Here is a 23,188-nt window from a genome sequence, read left to right as displayed (position 1 = left end):
ACTTAATACAATGGTGAAGATTAGAAGAATAATGTCTGAAAATAGCATATTTTCATCATTCTTTTGTGCTAACAAATCATTTGTTTCTAATCATTTGTTTCCAATAAACTAGTGTTTAACTGTATTTTTAATTTCCAATATTTAACATAACGCTGACTGGCCTCCACAAAAATGAAGTAACATAGTGACATAATGTGAGGTCAACTAAAATGTGTAGTTTTATGGTGCATTTTGGCTGCCTGGACCATAGTACTGGACATTAGTTAGGCCTTAGTGTAGAACTGTGGCTATATGTATGTCAGACAACCTTTTCTATAGCACAGTGGTAGAGTCACATATACCTGAGAGGGGCCAGGCAATAATGGAATTTTGCTCCAACCATATGAGACCTCCTTCTCTATCCACTTCAAAGTAGTGTTGGTCACGGAACAATTCCACATTATAGGTAGCAGCTTTTTTCAAGTGAAGCCCATGTTGAGGAGGATCAAAATGAGCTTATAGCACATAACTGCATTATACTAAAACCCTTGTTATAGCCTGTTGTTGAATTTTGTATCCATACACAAGATTAGAATGCCAAAGACCTTGAGAAACTGAGCCAATTTGTGCATTAATTTCCCCATTCTCTTCCTCCTCACTTATCTCTCTCTTCATATCTTCTTGTATTCTCCAACTTTCTCCCAGTTTCTGTTCTTCTCTCTATACCTCTTTCTCGGTCACTCTCCCCAGTTCCATACATTCTCAACACTCTGGCTTTCTTATCATCTCTCTTGCTTTTTTCTCTCTCTTTCTCTTTCCCCTACCTCTCTTCCCCTCTCTGATAGAATTGCAGATGCTGTAAATCAGAAACAAAAAACAGAAATTGCTAGAAAAGCTCAGGTTTGGCAGAATCTGTGGAGAGAAATCAGAGGTAACTTTTCAGGTCCAGTGACCTTTCCTGTTGAGCTTTTCCAGCAATTTCCATTTTTGTTTCTCTCTCCCTCTCACACTCTCTCTCTCACACACACGTACCTCACCCGTTCTCTCTCATGCACCTCCCCATTTCTCTCTTACGCACCTCCCCTCTCTCTCTCTCTCTCACTCATCTAGCTCATCTCTCTGTCTTGCACAATTCTTGCTTTTTCTCTCTCTGTTGTCTGCCACATTTGCTCTCCTGTCCCCCTCCAACCTTCCTCTCCACATGCGCTTGCCCTGTCTCTATCTCCACCCTTTCCCTCTCTTACTCTCAACTCCCTTGTTTTCATTTGCAAACTGTCCTGATCTCTTGCCAACCCCACTGTCTCTTGTTGTACTGGCTCACTCTCCAATCCTTGCTCACATTCCCTTCCCACCCCTCCTTGGTCTCCATGGCCATCCCCACTCATTGCACTCACATCTGGAGATTTCCTAATCCTTCAGCTTTTTCTTGAGTTCTTTGTCTGAAAGCAGGCCTGACCCACAACAGTCAATCCACACCATGAGACGCCTGCTGTTGGCATATGTTGGAAGGGTTGGCAAGTTGATGCTTGACCAGTTTATCACATTAGGAATGCATCTTCCTTAGCCATCAGGTCCTGTAGTGGGATTTGAACCTGAAATTTCTGGCTCAGCTCGATATCCACCACAAATTCACCTGCACCTCCACACACACCATTTACTGCATCCACTGCACCCGATGTGACCTCCTCTATATTGAGGAGACAGGCCGCCTACTTGCGGAATGTTTCAGAGAACACCTCTGGAACACCCAGACCAACCAACCCAACTGCCCCGTGGCTCAACACTTCAACTCCCCCTCCCACTCCACTAAGGACATGCAGGTCCTTGGACTCCTCCATCGCCAGACCATAGCAACACGACGGCTGGAGGAAGAGCGCCTCATCTTCCACCTAGGAACCCTCGAACCACAAGGGATGAACTCAGATTTCTCCAGTTTCCTCATTTCCCCTCCCCCCACCTTGTCTCAGTCCCAACCCTCAAACTCAGCACCACCTTCCTAACCTGCAATCTTCTTCCTGACCTCTCCACCCCCACCCCCACTCCGGCCTATCACCCTCACCTTATCACCCTCACCTTAACCTCCTTTCACCTATCGCATTTCCAATGCCCCTCCACCAAGTCCTTCCTCCCTACCTATTATCTTAGCCTGCTGGGCACAGAATTCCTGAAGAAGGGCTCATGCCCGAAACGTCGATTCTCCTGCTCCTTGGATGCTGCCTGACCTGCTGCGCTTTTCCAGCAGCACATTTTCATTTCTGGCTCAGCAGTCAGGATGCTACCCTGCAATGCAAGATATCATATCATCCAATGAAATGTCAACAGCTTACATTTGCAATGCCAATGGTGATGGTCTAGCTGTTTTATATCTTTTACACCTAAATTTCAGTACATTGTTAATTAACACAGCAAATTATAACTTGAATATAAAGGCTAATTCCTGTATATTTATGGCAAGATTGTTTCAATGTTATTTTCGCTAAAGACTGCATTTGGCATTTACTCCATGCACAGCACAGCAAGAGACCAACTAAATTTGAAGCAAATAACCACATTGGAAGGTAGAAGACAGGAAGAAACAATGTTCCTTTTCAGTTGCATAGGTACAAAACACTCAGGCATGTGTTATTCAGTGAACAAACAGGGAATGCACAATAATGTTACTTTTCCAGATCGACAACCATGCGTCATATTAAAGGGTCCAAGCAGTGAAACAAACTGACCAAAAATAAGTTAGAGGAAACATTTGTCAGAAAGCGCTTATGGAAATGAAAGAAATACTCTTGGAATTTAATTCATATGTTTGCCAACAATTTTGTCTGTATATGTTGCGACAAATCTTTCCTTTCCCATCTCAGGATCAAAGGAGTTACTGTTCCTTACTGGCCTTACAACCAGATTGTGTTGTATAAATTGACTTTCAGGATATTGCAAAATGGATCCATGTGGAAAAGTTCTGCTTATTGCTGTCTTCTTTGAAACAAAACAGTAAGCTCATAAATTTGATCCTGCAAACAGAAATTGTGCAACCTATATAACCATTGTGTGTGAACTTCAATCAACCTCCAACCATACAGTAGTTTTCTTTGTAAATGTTGACTAATTCAAATTAGGATTAAAATTTAACTCGTTCCTGTTACCCAACTTTTACAAATGCTTATCACCAAACTTTTATTGGTGATAGAGGAGATTATTCTGCTTGATGGAAAAAGGCACAGCCTAGTGTTTTTATGAAGTTGGACAGATACAATTTTAGTTCCTGGTCTATGTAGAGCTAACTGACCAAAGTCAGAGCAGATTTGACCAAAGGTTCAGGTGTGCATATATGATAGAGTCATCGAGATGTACAGCACGGAAACTCACCCATGTCAACCAGATATCCCAACCCAATCTAGTCCCACTTGCCAGCACCCAGCCCATATCCCTCCAAACCCTTCCTATTCAGACATCCATCCAGATGCCTTTTAAATGTTACAATTGTACTAGCCTCCACCACTTCCTCTGGCAGCCCATTCCACACATGCACCACCCTGTGCATGAAAAAGATGCCCCTTAGATCTCTTTTATGTTTTTCCCCTCTCACCCTAAACCTATGCCCTCTAGTTCTGGACTCCCCCATCCCAGGGAAACGACCTTGTCTATTTATCCTATCCATGCCCCTCATGATTTTACAAACCTCTATAAACCTCCGACGCTCCAGGGAAAACAGCCCTAGCCTATTCAACCTCTCCCAATACTGTCTGGTCACTTTATATTACTTGGAAACAATTTATTTACGGGTCATAATCCAAAATAAATTTAATTGCACTTGGAAGATGTTTAACTCCATTTGCTTGAAGCAGAGATTTTCTGTTGTATTGAGGCAAAAATTACTTTTTAAACTCATGTCCAGTACTATGAATTGGTAGGACGAAGGTTCCACCTATCGTTGCTTGCATTGTCATTTTTACCTCTGAATTATTCTAATGAGAAGGTGAAAAGAGGAAACTAAGTGAATTCCCAAACAAAGAAAAAGGATAATTGCATCCTAGTTGCTCTCAGGTGTTGTTACACCTCTGAATAGTGACTTTAAGTCAGGCTTAGCAGAGGGAACTGTGTATTAAGTGATGCATAACTTTTGTCCTATCTGACACCATAAACCATTGCTACTCTTTTCATTGGTTTTGTTATTACTTAATTGTAATAATCATAATTAATTGTAAATCATCAACATTCTGAAGGTTAGTGCTAAAGTGAATCCAAGTGGCAGTTTTCTGTGACAGTGATTCAATTACTGAAAATGTAAAAATGTAGGAGTCAGGAAAATATCCTTAGAATGAAAATGAAACAATTCAGGACTAGAATCAGAATCATTTTCTAAACAAATGGAGTGATTCTTGGAAATCTGTCCCATAAGTTTATAAATGGTGAAACAAGTGAAATTTTTAAGACTGCAATTAATATATTTTCAGTGTGTTGTGGAGGGATATGCAGCAAAAGTGAGCAAATGGACTTGAGTTGCAGATCAACCTTTTTAGGCAGTCCCTCAGGAGGTCCTGTGCATGATCTCCATGGTCTTTCACATATAGCCAGCAGTCCTTGATGGATTGATTCAGTGAGTTGTCTCAAGGTTTGTATGCTCCCTCCAATGCCTGTGCGCATTGCTGCTGAAGTATACTTCCAGAATGAACCACCTGTATTCTGGCTGGCCACAAGCCAGAATTTCCTATGCGTTAGCACGTATCCTTCATTTTCTCTCAGGTATTTTGAAGGCATGTAAAAAGCATTTCTGTTTTCTTCCTGGGAGCCATCTCCTGCAAGTGAGTTCAGAGTGGAGCAATTGCTTTAACAGTCTACGTTGAGAACTAGTTTTCAATGATTATTGCCTCAATGCTGGAGGAGAAGTCTTGGGAGAGTTCGCTGCTAATAGTCTGCCTTTTATCCCACCAGATATGGAAGATCTTTCACATGCATTACTGGTGATAATTTCAGTCCATTGAGGTGTGTGTAACAGATCAATCAGAACCTAACTAAATAGCAGAACAGACTTGGGGAATCAATGTCTCAAAGTTCCTGTTTTGTACTTAAAAGGCAGCAAATCTTTGCAATAAAGTTTTAGGGAAGGTCACTGAAGCAGTGAGTGTTATTTTGTTTTCTGCAATAATTATATGCACTTCTGAAGGGAGAAGTGATTAAGCACAAGGGTGAGAAGGAGGGTGATGAGAGTGCATATCTGCACGTCGATTTCTAAAGAAGCAATCAAGTTTGAAGGGATTAAAGCATGCATTTAGAATATTATATTTCAAAACACAGCCCAGTAAATGTGAAACACAAATCAAAGTTTACTAAGATACGAATCAAAAATCAAGTAATCATCAATTTGAGAGCTTGTTTCTCAAGAAAATTGCCTTTGGGTTTGTTAATGTCTTGCTGATTGTCAAGAGTCTCAATAAAGTGGAATTAAAAACATGTAGAATTAAGGAACTTTGCCAAGTTTTTGCCACCCATTTCCAAGGGACTTCCTTTTTTGTTCATTTGCATGTGGATATTATTGGTAAGGCCAGCATCTCTTGCTATTCTCAACTGACCTTGAGACATTAGTGGTGAGCTACTACCTTGAACTGCAGCAATCAGTGTGGTAACAGTACTCCCATATTGCTGTTGAGTAGGTAATCCCAGAATTTTAACCTGTGATGATGAAGGCATAAAATTATTTCTTCATGCAGAGGGCCTTAGATGGGAATTTGTGGTGTTCACATGCTTCCCTTGTTGCCCTTGTTCTTTGTGGAGGTAAAACTTGCTAAGGTTCTGTTAGAGAACCTTGGTGAGTTGCTGACATTCTGGTGATACAAATCTAGATGGGATGTAAACAGTAGCGAGGACACAGATTGTAAGAAGATGTAGATTGAGTGGGCAATAAGGTAGCAAATGGAGTAGAATGTGAATTGAGGTTACTCACTTTGATGGTACGAATAAAAAACCAGCAATTTCAGAGAGCCTAGCAGACAAGGAACATACAGTTAACATACAGGTACAGGAAGCAGTCAGGAAGGTAAATAACATGTCCTTACAAAAAGAAGAAAGTTGTGCTGTAATTGTATAAGGTTTTGATGAGGACAGATCTGGAGCACTGTGTGCAGTTTTGGACTCTATATTTGAAGATTTACTTGCATTGGAGGTGGTGCAATGAAGATTCACTAGGTTGTATCCTGTGTTGAGAAGGTGTATCTGCATAATTGAAATGATACCACTGGAACATAGAGTTTTGAAAGGGCTTGACTGGATAAATACTGAGGAAAGAGTGAGGTCTGCAGATGCTGGCGTATAGAGTTGAAGGTGGGTTGCTGGAAAAGCACAGCAGGTCAGGCAGCATCAGAGGAGCAGGAAAATCAACATTTTGGGCTGGAGCCCTATATCAAGAATGGATGAACACTGAGATCATTTCCCTTGGCGAGGGAGGGCACAGTCTCAGGATAAGGAATTGATCATTTAGGACTGAGATGAGAAGTTTCTTCAGTTAGTGTTGTAAATCTTTGAAATTGTCTATCACAGAGAGCTGTGTTGGTATTTCTATTGTTGAATAAATTTAAAGCTGGTAAATTTTTAATCTCTCAGAGAATCAGGGGGATATAGGGAGTGGGCAGGCAGGTGGTGTTGAGGTAAAATGTTGTTCATAATTGTATAGAATGGCATAACTGGGTTGGGGAGCTTACATTTTACTCTTGATTATTTTCCTTAAGTTCTTATGATCAGATGGGTTTCTTTGTTCTGGGGAGTGTTGAACTTCTTGTGTTTGTTCGCACTCATTCAGGCAAGTGAAGAGTATTCCATCATGTTCTTGACTTAGCTTTAGGGAGTCAGGAGATAAGTTACTTGCTGCACCATGCCAAGAATCTGACATGCAATTGTAACCAAAACACTTGTGTGACTTAAGTTTATGATCAATAGTAACTTCCCAAGCTATGAATGATGGTGGATTCATCACCATCTTCTCAGATGCAATTAGGGATGGAACCAAATGTTGACCTTCCCAATGGCACAGTCATCCTATGGAAGAATACTTTTTTTAAACATTTGCTTAGATCTGTACCCTGTCAAATATGTTGATAACCTTCCAATAATGAAATGTCCAGAGCGTCACATCCTACTTCAGATGGACTCTAATACAAAATGTACAGAGCAACAATAGAAATTCCGCCTTTGGCATGGTAGCTCAGTGGTTAGCATTGCTGCCTCACAGCACCAGGGTCCCAGCTTCGATGCCAGCCTTGGGTGACTGTCTGTGTGGAGTTTGCACATTCTCCCCGTGTCTGCATGGATTTCTTCCGGGTGCTCCGGCTTCCTCCCACAGTCCAAAGATGTGCAGGTCAGGTGAATTGGCTGTGTTAAATTGCCCATAGTGTTAGGTGCATTTGTTAGAGGGAAATGCGACTGGATGGGTTACTCTTCGGAGGGTCAGTGTGAACTTGTTGGGCCGAAGGGCCTGGTTCCACACTGTAAGGAGTCTAATCTAATCTAAATATGTTCTGTAATTGCTCCACTTTTACATTGCTCCTCATTTTGATTGTTTGCTGCTGTCCTAATGATTTTAAATTTCTCCACATTAAATTGCATTTATTACTTCTACTTACATAAAAAGACCTGAATTTCTTTTTTGCATTATCCATTCTGATTTATTTTGCCTCAGTTTATCAACAGTGGCTTTGATATTCTACATATATAAACAAGTCAGACCCTGTATATATGTATTAACCGATATATCAAATAGTTCTAGATTATGCCACTTATAATCATTACCTGATTTGAATGCTTCCTGCTTTTAAGCCAATTCTCTGTCAAGCATCATACATGATCTTCTATTCAGGGACTCTTTGACCAAACCATTAATTAACACTGTGGAACCTTTATTAAAAGCTTTTTGAAAATCTGAGAATTATATTATCAATTAATTTAGCAAAGTAGGACCTCCTTCTCCAGAATCTCGAACTGTTCTTTACACTTAGTTTCCAAATGTCCACTAAATTTCTCAATCACTTGATATATCATAAAATTATTGATCTATAATTTCTACATTTGCCTTTTAATCATTTGTTTTTCATTAATAGAAGTCAGTCAATTCAGAAACATTTGGATCCCATTCTGAATAATGCAAATAAGCAGATTGTGTAAATGTTCACAAGCTGAGATGTTGGCTTGGTTCATCACAAGATTGCAAATATAAGTCCTATTCTAGGACAAGTGCATTATTTTGTCACATTTATAACATACTTCTGTTTTCAACCCAAGTTCCATGTGCCTAAACAAAAGAATATTATTGAGCTCATGGCAATACTTGAAGAGGCTAGGGGCATTCCCCCCATGTTCTAGTAAACACTTCTCTCTCAATCAAGAATAGCAAAGCTGTATGTCTCCTTTAGAACCAATTCAAAGTCATTCATGTGAGGTTGTTTCGATCATTCTGAGGGACATGGTCAGTTAAGATGGTCCATTAATGTAATGCAGGATTTTGCTGAAGATTGATTCACAGAAAACAAGGTTGGAATAAATAGGTCATTTTCAAGTTGACAAACTGACTATTGGGAAACTATAAAGGTCATTGCTTGCGCTCTAGCTGTTCACAAGTTATATTAATGTTTTGGATGTGGGGACCAATTTCAATATTTCCAAGTTTGCAGATGATGTAAAATGTGTTGTGAGGAAGAAGGAAAGAAGCTTCGAGGAGGTTTATACAGGCTGAGTGACAAGAACCAAAGCAGGTGAAATATAATGTGAATAAGTGTGAGGTTATCCACTTTGGTTGGAGGAGTGAAGGTGCATTGTGTTTCATAAATTGTGAGAAATTTAAAAGGTTGATTCACAAAGGAACTTTGGCGACTTTTTTCTCAAGTTATTGAAAGCTAGCATTCAGCTATAGCAAGTAATTCGAAAGTCAAGCAGTCTATTAGCCTTTATTGTGAGAGGACAAGTGTAAAGGAGTCTTACTTCAACAATATAGAACTCTGAGAGTACACCTGGAGTATTGTGTACAGTTCTAGTCCCCCGAATGAAGGATATAATTGTCATAGAGGGAGTGCGGTGGAGGTTCACCAGACCAATTCCTGAGATGGCTGGACTGTCCTATGTGGAAAAATTGAGGAAACTGGATGGGTGTTCTCTGGAGTTTGGAAGAATGACAGGCAATCTCATAGAAACTTACAAAACTCTGCAGTAGACAGTGTGGTTGTAGTAAGGATGTTTCCCCTGGCTATGGAATCTAGAATAAGGGGCACACAGTCTTTTGGGTCTGAGGTGAAGAGGAATCTCTTCACTCAGAAGACAATGAATCTTTGGAATTCTCTATCATCAGAGAGCTGTGAAAGCTCAGTCATTAAATAAGCTCAAGATAAATATTGATAATTCTCTATTTACTAATGACATGAGGTAGATGATCAGCTATGATCTAAAATGGTGGAGCATACTCAAGGACTGACTGACCCAGTCCTGCTACATGCTCATTTTAAGAAAGATCTTGTATTTTTGTCATAAGCATCTGATGATCTCTGCTATTCCTGTAGTATACTCACTGACTATATAAGAACGGCTACAGCTAGGGTATCTCTCTGCCAGTATTGAATATTGTCCTAAATGACCTATCAATTCCCATTAATAAAAACAAATTCAATCCAGCCAATTATTATTTCATCATTTTATTCTCAATTTTTAGCAAAGTAATGGAAGGCGCAAGTGACATTCATGCAGCAGTGACCAGAAGAATAATGTTCTGTTTGGGTTCTGCCAGGTCCACTTATTACATTAGCCTTGGTCCAAACCTGAATGGAAAAGCTAAATTTCAGAAGTGAGAGTGACTGCCTTTGACATTAAGGCAGCATTTAACTGAGAGTAAACTCTCCATGATTGAAGTCATACCTAGCAAATAAGATGTTTGTAACTGTAAGAAATCGATCATCTCAGCCCCAGGATATCAGTGCAGGAGTTGCTCAGGGTAATGTCCTGGCCATAACCATTTTGAGGTGTTTCATCAGTAATCTTTCCCCCAGCAAGATCAGAAGTGATGATGTTTGCTCATAATTGCAGTGTTCAGTAAAGCCTGTGACTGTACAGATGCTGAAGTAGCCCCTGTCCATGAACAGCAAGACTTCACAATCTTCCAGCTTGTGTTCTTAGGTGACGAGTGAACATTGCACCACACAAGAGCCAGGACTTGATCATTTCCAACAAGATAAAATCTAACCATCACAACTTCACTTTCAGTGGTATTACCATTGTAGAATCCCCCAAGATTTGGGGGTTCCACTTGACCAGAGACTTAACTAGACCAGTCATTTAAATACTGTGGTCACAAAAGCAGTTCAGAGATTGAGAATTCTGTGATGATCTTGAATGATGTTGTGCTTCTTGTGTGTTGCAGCAGCTGCACCTGACAAATGGAAGATATTGCTGATTTGAGCTTTGTAATAATGGAGAGGTTTTAGAGAGGCAGGAAATGAGCCACGTGCCATTGAATGCCTAACCTCTGACCTGCTATAGTAACCATAGTTTGGAGGTGGTTGGGCCAGCTGAGTTTCTGATCAACAGTCACTCCTCAGGATGTTGGTTGTGCCAGATTTGTCCTTAATAATGCCATGAACAGTTATGCTCCTGTTCTTGGAGATTATTATTCCATGGTATTTGGTCTGTGGGTTGCATGTTGTTTTTCCTCTAGCTCAAACATAGACGGAGCAACCCAAGCATGGCCTGTTGCAATATCTAATGAATTGCAAATGGAGCTGAATGGTCTGTATAGTCCACATGATTTGATTGCCCAACCTAATTATAGAAGGAAGGTCATTAAAGCAGCAACAGAAGATAGTGAACCAATGATGCTGAAACTCTTCTGAGATATCCTGGGTTTAAGATTATCAAACTTTAATAACCTCAACTATCTTACTCTCTGCTTGAAAGCCATGGAAGATTTCCCTTTGATTCCGACTGACGTTAGTTTGGTGCGATGCTCTGTCACGTTCTGACCTGATGTCAAGCAATTTCTCTCACCTCACCACTACTGAAATTCAGCATTTTCATCCATGCCTGAATGCAGGTTTTGTGAGGTCTGGAGCCAGACAGTTATGCTATAACCCAAATTGAATACCAGGGTATTGATGACTAAGTGCCAGTTGACAGCACTGTTGGGTTTTGCTTCTATAATTTCACTGGTGATCGAGTGTAGGCTGACAGGAGCATAAATGGCTGGATTGAATTTGACCTACTCTTTGTAAAGGAGACTGTTTTTATAAATCCTTTTATCCAACTTGAATAACCTTTGCTCTCTTCTTAGACAACATTTTTTTGAATGCACTCGTGGGAAGTGAGCATTGCTTGCTGGCCAGCATTTTGTTTTATTGCCTGTCCCTTGTTGCCCTTGATAAAGTGGTGGTGAGCTGTCTTCTTGAACCATTGCAGTTGACCTGATGTAAGTTGACCAACAATGTCCATAGGGAGGGAATTCCAGGATTTTGACCCAACGTCAGTGAAGGAACAATGATAAATTTCCAAGTCAGCTTGGAGGGGAATTTGCTGCTGGTGGTGATGTTCGCATGCATCTGCTGCTCTTGTCCTTCTAGATGGAAGTAGTCATAGATTTGGAAGGTATTGTCTAAAGATCTTTGGTGAATTTCTGCACTGCATCTTGTAGATGGCACACACTGCTGCGACTGAACATCGGTGGTGTAGGGAGTGGATGCGTTTGAATATGGTGCCAATCAACGAGGCTGCTTTGTCATGGATAGCGTTAAGCTTCTCGAGTATTATTAGAGCTGCACTCATCCATACAGGTGGGGAGTATTCCATCACAATCCTGACTTGTGCCTTGTATATGGCGAACAGGCTCTGGGGAGACCAGAGATGAGTTACTTGCTGAAGTATTTCTAGCCTCTGACCTGCTTTTATAGCCACTGTGTTTGTATGGCAAGTCCAGTTGAGTTTCTGGTCATTCATAACACGAAGGATGTTAATAACTGGGATTCAATGATGGCAGTACAGTTGACTGTCAAGGGGCAGTGGTTAGATTGTCTCTTATTGGAGATGGAGATTGCCTGGTATTTGTATGGCATGAATGTGTGTGCTACTTTGTCAGCTCAAGCCTGTGCATTGTCTGATCTTGTTGCATTTGAAGATAGACTGCTTCAGTTTTTGAGGAGTTGCAAATGGTATTGAATATTGTGCACAGCGAACATCCCCATTTCTGACCATATAATGGAGGGAAGGGCATTGATGAAGCAGCTGAAGATGGTTAAGCCTAGAACTCTACCCTGAGGAACTCCTGCAGAGGTGTCCTGGATCTGAGATGACTGATGTATAACAACCTCAATCATCTTCCCATATGCCAGGTCAAACTCCAGCAAGTGGATAATTTGCCTTCTGATAGCCTATTGATTCCAGTTTTGCTAGTGCTCCTTGATGCTGCACTCAGTTGAATGTAGCCTCAATATCAAGGGCTGTCACTCTCATCTCTAGAATTCAGCTTTTTAGTCCATGTTTTACCAAAGCTGCCATGAGGTCAGGAGTTGAATAGATACAATCCAAACTAGGTGTCACTGAGTAGGTGCTGCTTGATAGCATCACTGATGACACCTTCCATCAAACTACTGAAGATCAAGATGATGGACAGTAATTGGCCAGGTTGGATTTGTCTTACTTTTTATGTACAGGACATATCTGAGCAATTTACCACATTGTGTCAATGCCAATGTTGTAACTATACTGAAGGAACATGGCTAGGGGAGCGACAGGTTCTCAAGTACACGTCTTTAGTACTGTTGCTGGAAAGCAGTACCCAATGCCTACAATTGTTTCTTGATATCATGTTGAGTGAAATGAATTGGCTGAAGGCAGTATCTACAACCACTGATGAGGCCGCGATGGATCATCCCTTGGTACTTTTTTAACTGAAGATTGCTGTGAATCATGAGCCTTATCTTTTTCACTGATGTATTGGACTATTCCATTATTGAGAATGGGAGATTTGTGGAGCTGCCTCAGCCCAAGAGTTGTTTAATTGTCCACCTTCATTCACAACTGGATATGGCAGGACTGTAGAGCTTCCATCTGATCCAATATAGGATCACTTGGCTCTGACGATCACTTGCTACTTGGCATGCAAGTTGTCGTGAATAGTAGTTTCATAAGGTTGACATCTTTTTTTAGGATATCCCTCTTGCTGCTCCTGACATGCCCTCCTGCAATCTCCATTGAACAAGGTTGATCCCCTGGTTTGAAAGTGACGATTGAGTGGTGGATATACCAGGCCACTAGGTTACAGATTGTGCCAGAGAACAACTCTGCTGCTGTTGATAACCCACAGTGCCTCATGAATATCTAGCTTTGAGTTGCTAGATATTTTCGACTTCTTTCCCATTTAGCACAATGATGGTGCCACACAACATGATGAGAGTATTCTCAATGTGAAGACTAGACTTGGTCTCCACAAGGACTGCGTGGTGGTTACTCTTACAAATACTGTCATGGATAGATGCACCTGCAGCTGGCAGATTGGTAAGCATGAGATCAAGTTTATTTTTCTCTCTTGTGGGTTCCCTCATCACCTGCTGCTATGTCATTTAAGACCCAAACAGCTTGATCAGTATTGCTGCTGCCAAGTCACTGTCGGTAGTGGAATTGAAATCTGCCACCCACAGTACATTTTGCACCCTTGCCACCCTAAGTACTTCATTCAACATGGAGGCGTACTGACTCCTCAGCCAAGGGAGGACAGTATGTGGTATTTAGAAGGAAGTTTCCTTGCCTGTGTTTAATCTGAAGCCATGAGACTTCATGGGGTCCAGAGTCAGTGTTGAGGACTCCCAGGATAACTCCCTCCTGGGCCTGTCCTGCCAGTGGGGCAGGACATGTCCAGGAATGATGGTAGTGGTATCTGTCAGTCTAGTCTGTCAGACAGCTCTCCCAATTTTGGCACTAGCCCTCAGGTGTTAGTAAGAAGGACGTTGCAGGGTCAACAGGGCTGTTTCTGCTGTTGTCTTTTCCAATGCATAAGTCAATGTCAGGTGGTCTGTCCTGTTTCATTTCTTTGGTGAGATTCTCTAGCGATTGATACATGAAATATTTTCCATAAGACTTTAACAGCTGAATATTTCTTTTTCGTAGATACAGCACACTCTGTTGCATCTAAATAAGCCAATAGTTTTTCTAGCATTTATTGTACAATGTTAAAAACTAACTTGTTGCGACCTGAAACGTTCTCAGCAATCTGCAATCATGTTCTTTTTTGTTTTAGTGATTTGACACACTTTGTAGCATAATGACAAAATACATAGCTTTCCACCTCAGTTCTATTATAGTTTTTATTGGCCTTGTCTTTGTTCTTTGTTTTTTCTTCCCTCCCAACACTTACCTCTTATAATACCTTTCCTATGGAAAATGTTCTTCATTGGTGGCTGATTTATCACTTCATTAATATTCTTGCTCACCCCAAAAACAGTTTTGATTATTAGATTCCTAATTGTTCCATATCTTCTCTAATGTACCGTATTTCCTTGGTTCCATCAGTTAATGTCAATAAGGAAACGTTGTAACTTACAGTTCTTTAGAGCTGCCCATAGTATAAGCCTGGAAACACCTATTTCCAGTATGGGTCTAAGGCTTAATTAGTAAACAGCATGTCAATTTGCAAACAGTAAGTGGTAATGTATTTTGCAACTTTTGGTCAGTTACTGATTGAGAGACCGCATTAGGGAGGAGCTTGTATAACTTGTACCAACTTTCAGCAAATGAAAACCTTTTCATTCAGGATGTGGCCTTTAAACAGTTAATTATAAATGCATTTAAATGATCAGACACAGTTTCCAATAGAGATCAGATGGTGACAGAAACCGGAAGGTCTGCATGACTCATGCAATATTCTGAAGTGTGCTATTTTGTTGTGAGTCACATTCTACCACAGGTTATTTCTGCATTTACTATGTACTTTATTTTTTTACAGTCTGCCAGCATCATTGCCATTAATAGCTCTACTGATTATTTTTAAATAATAAAGTGCTTTCTTATGAATGCAAAGACATTTTATTTGTTATTTTATTTGTACATGTTGGCAACATCTAATTAAGTGTATACATTTCCACATGATCATATATCTTTGTGTTAGTACATGGTTTTGTGCCCATTAGCATCCCAGAAATGTTTATATTTTTGATCATGGTTTTTAGAAATTAATTTACATGTTGTGCAATTGTTAGAAAGCTTGGCTCTGTCAAATTAATAGCAAGTTGTAACCAGTGTACCTTCAATTTTGGTGCAACTGGCTTGTTTCTGAAAGTCATGAGGCATGCTAATAGAAAACAAGAAAAGGGAAATCGGCACACTGTGTTATTACAATTTGTAACATAATTTGATCAGCATTATCACTATAAATTGTAAGGTTATAGTTTTAGCTGCATAGCATCAGATTTGAAAATATTTTTGGTTATGACTGCATCTGTTACAGATTTTATCATTTATGCTTTATACAAACTTGTTGCAAACTAATATTTATGCAGATTGAGTATAGAATATAACAGTAAAAATGCCCTTTTGAATGAAAATAACTAATTGTTCCACAGTCCAAAGATATACAGGTCAGGTGAATTGGCCATGCTAAATTGCCCATAGTGTGAGGTACATCAGTGAGAGGGAAATGGGTCTTGGTGGGCTGCTCTTTGGAGGGTTGATGTGGACTGGTTGGGCTGAAGGGCCTGTTTCCACACTGTAGGCAATCTAATCTAATCATTCAATTTGAATCAGACGAACAAAGGTGTGTTTGCAGAAGCCTATGACCAATCGTCATTCCTGCAACCATTATTTTTACATCAAATTTGAGGGAGTCTCTTATGATGGAGTGGTAACCTCTGGGTTAGAAGGCCCAAATTCAAGTCTTACCAGCTCCAGAGGTGTATATTAACATCTCTGAACAGGTTGATCAGTTTTGCTGTTGATGTAGAAAAATATTTCAAAACTTAAAGATGTTAAATTTGGCCGTGGTTTCTCAGCAACAAATCTGTTACTGTATTTACAAAAGTAGCGTAGGGCAAGGAGGGGGCAAATTTGCCTTCACTTTTGAGTTTTCTGAGAATTGTAAAAGGGACTGGAATTTTTTTAGTGAATTTTCATAGAGTTGTATACCTGTGCAAATTTGTTTTGGGGCAGATCTTACTTAGCCAAGTCATATTCTACATTTTCTCAAAAATAACATGTGGCCAAAATAGAAGTGCCAATTCTTCCAAGTTTCATGACCATGTCATTTTCTTATGATTTCCATTAAATACTAATTAGGTTTAAAACTATCTCACTCCCATGTTGTACAGTAGTTTTTTTGAAATTCAGTTTCTTGGTGTATTTTAAAATGATTAGCTCTTCAACCTTTCTCCACATACTTTGTTTTGGCTCTGAGTGCAGGTACCCAGTGTGCTGTTGAATTCCATCAGAATGAATCTATAATGAAAGAATCCTCTAATTAGTATTGTACAAATCAATCACTTAACATAATGATCTGTACAGAATTCCTTATTCTCTTTAAAAATAGTTTTTCATATTTTACACAGAAAATGGTTGACAGCAACAGAATGCTGGCTTAATATTGTGCTAGACTCGAAGGTGTACAAAGGATGAATTAAAAAATTACGCTAGATGGTATATAGTCTCTGCAGTTACGATTGCATTTCTACTAATATTGATTTAATGAATCTGCATGGCAAGGTTCTGGAACCGTGATTAGGTATGTCCCAGTGATATCACCCGTGTTTGATGTTCAAACAAAACATTTTATTAAATCATGAAAAAGAGAACCAAAGGATGGGGTTGATGTTTCTCCTTTTTTAGTTTCGAAAGGGGTATCCAAGAGTGAGACGCTCTATAACTAGCTGCTGTAAGTTCTGTGAAAGTGGGGTCAAACAGCACAGTGGTTTTTGCACAATTTTGAAATTCAATCTTGACTGTCTATTGAAGTACTGGATTAGTGGTGCTGGAAGAGCACAGCAGTTCAGGCAGCATCCAACGAGCTGCTCGTTGGATGCTGCCTGAACTGCTGTGCTCTTCCAGCACCACTAATCCAGTATTTGATTTTCAGCATCTGTAGTCATTGTTTTTACCTTGTCTATTGAAGTAGTCTTTTCTTAGTGTAATTCTTGGATCTGCATCTTGATACTGTGAGGACCATGCTCTTTATTGTTGAACTTTGGAATGGATGATAAATGTGAGGTGAACTAAATGTCTTAGCAAAATTATACAGTGAGCAGATGACCTGCATGAGCAACGAAAATGGCAGATTTGATCTTATAATTGCACTTCTCAGCTGGCCCCAATGCCACCTAATACTGGAGGAAAAGATTGACTATTTTTTTCCTCTGCTTGATTTCTGTTCAGTGACTTCTGCGAGAAAGGCTCAATCATGATAATTCCTACATCCAAGGTTTTCCCATGTCTTGTATCTAAACTTGCACATGAACAATAACCACTTGGGTTATAGGTTGACAGGTATTTGTGAAACTGCATGCTGTTAATGTATCAACATCTTCAGACAAGTCATCAGAGAAGATGTAAAAAAGAAATTAAACCCCTGATAGGACAGTTAAGCTAAAATTGACAAAACGCTGCAATGTTCTTAATCATAAACAAGTCTTTTTTTCACAGCAAGTTCAATTCAGTAGAAGAATGTTTTAAAGAAGGAGAAATATTAGTAATTATTGTTTTTAAAAATTGTTAAGTTATTTCTTGAAGGTATTGTGCAAGGGAATTTGAGTCCGAAACAATGATCACTCCTTTTACATAACAATGAAGTTTTGTTAAGTTTCTGGCATTTTGTGACTATTTTAATTTTCAATGTTAAGCTTATTTATTTAAAAAAAAACATAATTGCAATTAACTTGTCTGCTAAAAACCATGTTATAATAGGATATTTGCAAGGTGCTATTGCAGGATCATCAAAGCACCAAGGTTTACTGACTAGTTAACTGATGTTCTCCTTTAATACAACATAATGGACATTAAAATCTTTGAGAAGGTACAGAAGAGATTTACTAGATTTCACAAGTAATTTGCTCAGTTTGCAAGATATAAAGAATGAGGGGATTCAGTTCAATGGAGACTGTATTAAGGGAGACAGTTGCATAGTGGTATTGTCACTGGACTTGTATTCCAGAGATCGAGGTAATGTTTGGGGACCTGGGTTTGAATCATACCAGATAGCGGCAGTTGAATTCAATACATATCTAGAGTTTAAACCATTATTGATTGTTATAAAAAGCTATCTAATTCGCACATGTCCTTTAGGCAAATGACCATCCTTATGTGGTATGGTCTACAAGTAACTCAGACCCACAGCAATAATATTTTTACTGCCGCATGAAGTACTCAGTTATATCAACAGCTAGAAAGTATAAATAAAAGAATAAAACCGGATGGACCTCTTGGTACCAATTAATGCACTAGAAATGACAGCTGTTGACTCTGCAGAGTCCACCTTGCTATTATCTAGGGGATGGTGCCAACACTGGGAGAGAACTGTCTCTCAGCCTAATCATGCAACAGCCTGACATAGTTATATTCAAGGAATCCTACCTTACACATGTTGTCCCAACATCAACATGATCAGAAATAAAAACAGAGAAAGCTAGAGGAATATAGCAGGTCTGGCAAACTGTATAAAGTAAAAACAGAATTAACTTTTCGGGATCAGTGACCTTTCATCACAACACACTGCACAGACCTACTATATTTCTCCAGAACTCTGCCTTTCTGGTTCAGATTTCCAGCATCTGCAATTCTTTGTTTATTTTGCCATCACCAGCAGATGTGTGGACAGTGGTAGACAGTCCCTGGCACTCCTCAATATTGACTCTGGACCCAAAGACACCTCATGACATCAGTTCAAATAGCGAAGGTAGTCTTATTGTGAAGACAGAACTTTGTCTCCACAAGGACTGTGCAACATTCACACTTAGTGTTATTGAGAGATGCATCTGTGGAAGGCTGATGCATCTGATGATGAAGTCAAGTCAATTTTTCTCTTTTGTCTGTCCCCTCACCGCTGCTGGAGAACTAGTCAAGGAGCTATGTCCTTTAGAACTCGACCAACTCAATCAGTAGTGGTACTACCAAGCAGCAATTGGTGATGATCTTTGAAATACCTATCCAGAATACATCTGTACTCTTGTCACCCTCAGTGCTTCAAGTGTTCAACATGAGGTGCTGATTTATTGGCCCAGTGTTGTCCCTGGCCGACCTGGCACATTCTCTTCATTGACCAAGGGTTGATCTTCTGATATGATGGTAATGGTAGTGGAAGATATGTCAGACCATTGACATTGCAGCATAAGTTGTAGTACAGTTTTGCTGCTGATGGCTCATAGTGTCTCATGGGTGTTGCTAGAATTGTTATGCCAAAGCACCATCGCTGGTTCAATGAAAAGTGCAGAAGGGCAAGTCAAGGACAGCTTTAGGCATTCCTTAAAAATGAGGTATCAACTTGATAAACTACAAAACAGGATTTCTAGCATACCAAGCTGCATAAGCAGCATGTTTTAGACAGCTAATCACTTCCACAACCAACAGATCAAATCTAAAGTCTTTAGTCCTGCTGCATCCAGGTATTTAAACAATTCACTGGTGAGAGAAGCACCCACCTTTGCTGATGGGGGGAGTCCAGTACATCAATGCAAAACATAAAGCTGAAACATTTGCCATAGTTTTCAGCCAGAGTCGATGACTGGAATCATGTCTGAAATAAAGGAAGATGTTTGTGCTTGTTGAAGGTCAATCCTCTCACCTCTATGATACATCTGCAGGAGTTCTTAAGTGTAGTGTCATAGGCTCAACGATCTGAGCTGTTTTATCAATGACCTTCTCTTCCTCCTAAGTCAGTATTGGGGATGTTCATTAATGATTGCATAGTTTAATGTCCAGCACCATTTGTGACTCTTTAGATCAAGAGCAGACTGATGGGGCGGTAAATGGCAGGATTGGATTTGCCCTGCTTTTTAATACATGGGCAAGTTTTCACATTTTTTGATAGCTGCACAGTGTTGTAACTATACAAGCTCTTCCAGTTCATAAAAGTCAGGTCAAATCCAACCCAGTCAATTACAACCCCATCAACCTACTCTTGATCATCAATAAAATGATGGACGCTGTCGTCAGTAGTGCAATCAAACAGTAACTGCTCAGCAATACCCTGCCCAATGACAGCCAATTTGGGTTCTGCCAGGGCCACGCCATTCTGGAGTTCGTTACAGCCTTGGTTCAAACTTGGGCAAACGAGCTGAATTCTAGAGTCGAGGTAAGAGTGACAGCCCTTGATATCAATGTTGGATTTGACCAAGTGTAATGTCAAGGAGTCCGAGAAAAACTAATCAATGGGATTCGGGGCAAACTTTCTGCTGGTTGGAGTCATTCCTGGCACAAAGGACGATATTGGAGGTCAGTCATTTCAGCTCCAGGGCATTTCTGCAGGAGTTGCTCAGGATAGTGTTCCAGACCCAACTGCTTTATCAATGACCTTGCCTCTATCATAAAGTCATAAGTGGGGATATTCGCTGATGATTGCACAATGTTAAGCACCATTTGCAGCTCCTCAGATACTGATGCAGTCCTTGTTGAAATGCATCAAAATCTGGACAATATCTAGGCTTGGACTGAATGGTGGCAAGTAACATTCACTCCATACAAATGTTAGGCTATGACCACTCCCAAGAAGAGACAAGCTAACCACCGCATCTTGACATTCAGTGGTGTTATCATCACTGAATCTCCCACTATTAACATCCATTGGGTTTCCATTGACCAGAAATTCAACTGGACCCACCACATAAACAAAGTGACGACAAGAGCAGGTTGGAGGCAAGGAATACTGTGGCAACTAACTCACTTTATGATTCCAGGATACAAAGGAAGGATAGAAAGGGAGGCAAGAGAGGACGGGGTGTGGTATTTTTGATAAGGGATAGCATTACAGCTGTGCTGAAGGACGATATTCCCGGAAATACATCCAGGGATGTTATTTGGGTGGAACTGAGAAATAAGAAAGGAATGATCACCTGATTGGGATTGTATTATAGACCCCACAATAGTCAGAGGGAAATTGAGAAACAAACTTGTAAGGAGATCTCAGCTATCTGCAAGAATAATAGGGTGGTTATGGTAGGGGATTTTAACATTCAAAACATTGACTGGGACTTCCATAATGCTAAATGTTTAGATGGAGAGGAATTTCTTAAGTGCATACAAGACAATTTTCTGATTCAGTATGTGGAGGTGCAAAACTTGACCTACTCTTGGGAAATAAGGCAAGGCAGGTGACTGAGGTGTCAGTGGGGGAGCACTTTGGGGCCAGCGAACATAATTCTATTTGTTTTAAAATAGTGATGGTAAAGGATCGACCAGATCTAAAAGTTGAATTGTAAATTGGAGAAAGGCCAATTTTGACGGTATTAGGCAAGAACTTTCGAAAGCTGATTGGAGGCAGATGTTCGCAGGTAAAGGGACAGCTGGAAAATGGGAAGTCTTCAGAAATGAGATAACAAGAATCCAGAGAAAGTATATTCCTGTTAGAGTGAAAGGGAAGGCTGGTAGGTATAGGGAATGCTCGATGACTAAAGAAATGAGAGTTTGGTTAAGAAAAGGAAGGAAGCATATGTCAGGTATAGACAGGATAGATCGAGTGAATCCTTAGAAGAGTATAAAGGCAGTAGGAGTATATTTAAGAGGGAAATCAGGAGGGCAAAAAGGGGACATGAGATAGCTTTGGCAAATAGAATTAAGGAGAATCCAAAGGGTTTTTACAAATATATTAAGGACAAAAGGGTAACGAGGGAGAGAATAGCAAGGCAGCCTTTGTGTGGAGCCACAGAAAATGGGGGAGATACTAAATGAATATTTTGCATCAGTATTTACTGTGGAAAAGGATATTGAAGATATAGACTGTAGAGAAATAGATGGTGACATTTGCAAAATGTCCAGATTACAGAGGAGGAAGTGCTGGATGTCTTTAAATGGTTAAAGGTGGATAAATCCTCAGGACCTGATCAGGTGTACCCGAAAACTCTGTGGGAAGCTAGAAAAGTGATTGCTGGGCCTCTTGCTGAGATATTTGTATCATCGATAGTCACAGGTAAGGTGCCAGAAGGCTGGAGGTTGGCAAACGTGGTGCCACTGTTTAAGAAGGGCAGTAAAGACAAACCAGGGAACTATACACCAGTGAGCCTGACCTCAGTGACGGGCAAGTTGTTGGAGGGAATCCTGAGGGACAGGATGTACATGCATTTGGAAAGGCAAGGACTGATTCGGGATAGTCAACATGGCTTTGTGTGTGGGAAACCATATCTCACAAACTTGATTGAGTTTTCTGAAGAAGTAACAAAGAAGATTGATGAGGGCAGAGCAGTAGATGTGATCTGTGTGGACTTCAGTAAAGCGTTCGACAAGGTTCCCCATGGGAGACTGATTAGCAAGGTTAGATCTCATGGAATACAGGGAGAACTAGCCATTTGGATACAGAACTGGCTCAAAGGTAGAAGACAGAGGGTGGTGGTGGAGGGTTGTTTTTCAGACTGGAGGCCTGTGACGAGTGGAGTGCCACAAGGATCGGTGCTGGTCCTCTACTTTTTGTCATTTACATAAATGATTTGGATGCGAGCATAAGAGGAACAGTTAGTAAGTTTGCAGATGACACCAAAATTGGAGGTGCAGTGGACAGCGAAGTGGGTTACCTCCGATTACAACAGGATCTGGACCAGATGGGCCAATGAGCTGAGAAGTGGCAGTTGGAGTTTAATTCAGATAAATGCGAGGTGCTGCATTTTGAGCAAGCAAATCTTAGCAGGACTTATACATGTAATGGTAAGGTCCTAGGGAGTGTTGTTGAACAAAGAGACCTTGGAGTGCAGGTTCATAGATCATTGAAAGTGGAGTCGCAGGTAGATAGGATAGTGGAGAAGGCGTTTGGTATGCTTTCTTTTATTGGTCAGAATATTGAGTACAGGGATTGGGAGGTCATGTTGCAGCTGTACAGGACATTGGTTAGGACACTGTTGGAATATTGCGTGCAATTCTGGTCTCCTTCCTATCGGAAAGATGTTGTGAAACTTGAAAGGATTCAGAAAAGATTTACAAGGATGTTGCCAAGGTTGGAGGATCTGAGCTACAGGGAGAGGCTGAACAGGCTGGGGCTGTTTTCCCTGGAGCATTGGAGGCTGAGGGGTGACCTTATAGAGGT

General features: G+C 40.4%; 1 protein-coding gene across 4 annotated transcripts in view; it reads left to right on the top strand.

Annotated features, from left to right (window-relative positions):
* nsmce2 (NSE2 (MMS21) homolog, SMC5-SMC6 complex SUMO ligase) overlaps positions 1–23,188 on the top strand; it is a 179,656-nt gene that overhangs the window by 107,660 nt on the left and 48,808 nt on the right. The gene's annotated exons all lie outside the window — the stretch shown is intronic.

Source organism: Chiloscyllium punctatum, chromosome 5 (genome assembly GCF_047496795.1).
Source record: "Chiloscyllium punctatum isolate Juve2018m chromosome 5, sChiPun1.3, whole genome shotgun sequence".
In the NCBI taxonomy this organism is placed as follows: domain Eukaryota; kingdom Metazoa; phylum Chordata; class Chondrichthyes; order Orectolobiformes; family Hemiscylliidae; genus Chiloscyllium; species Chiloscyllium punctatum.
This window is presented reverse-complemented; position numbering and strand designations above follow the sequence as displayed.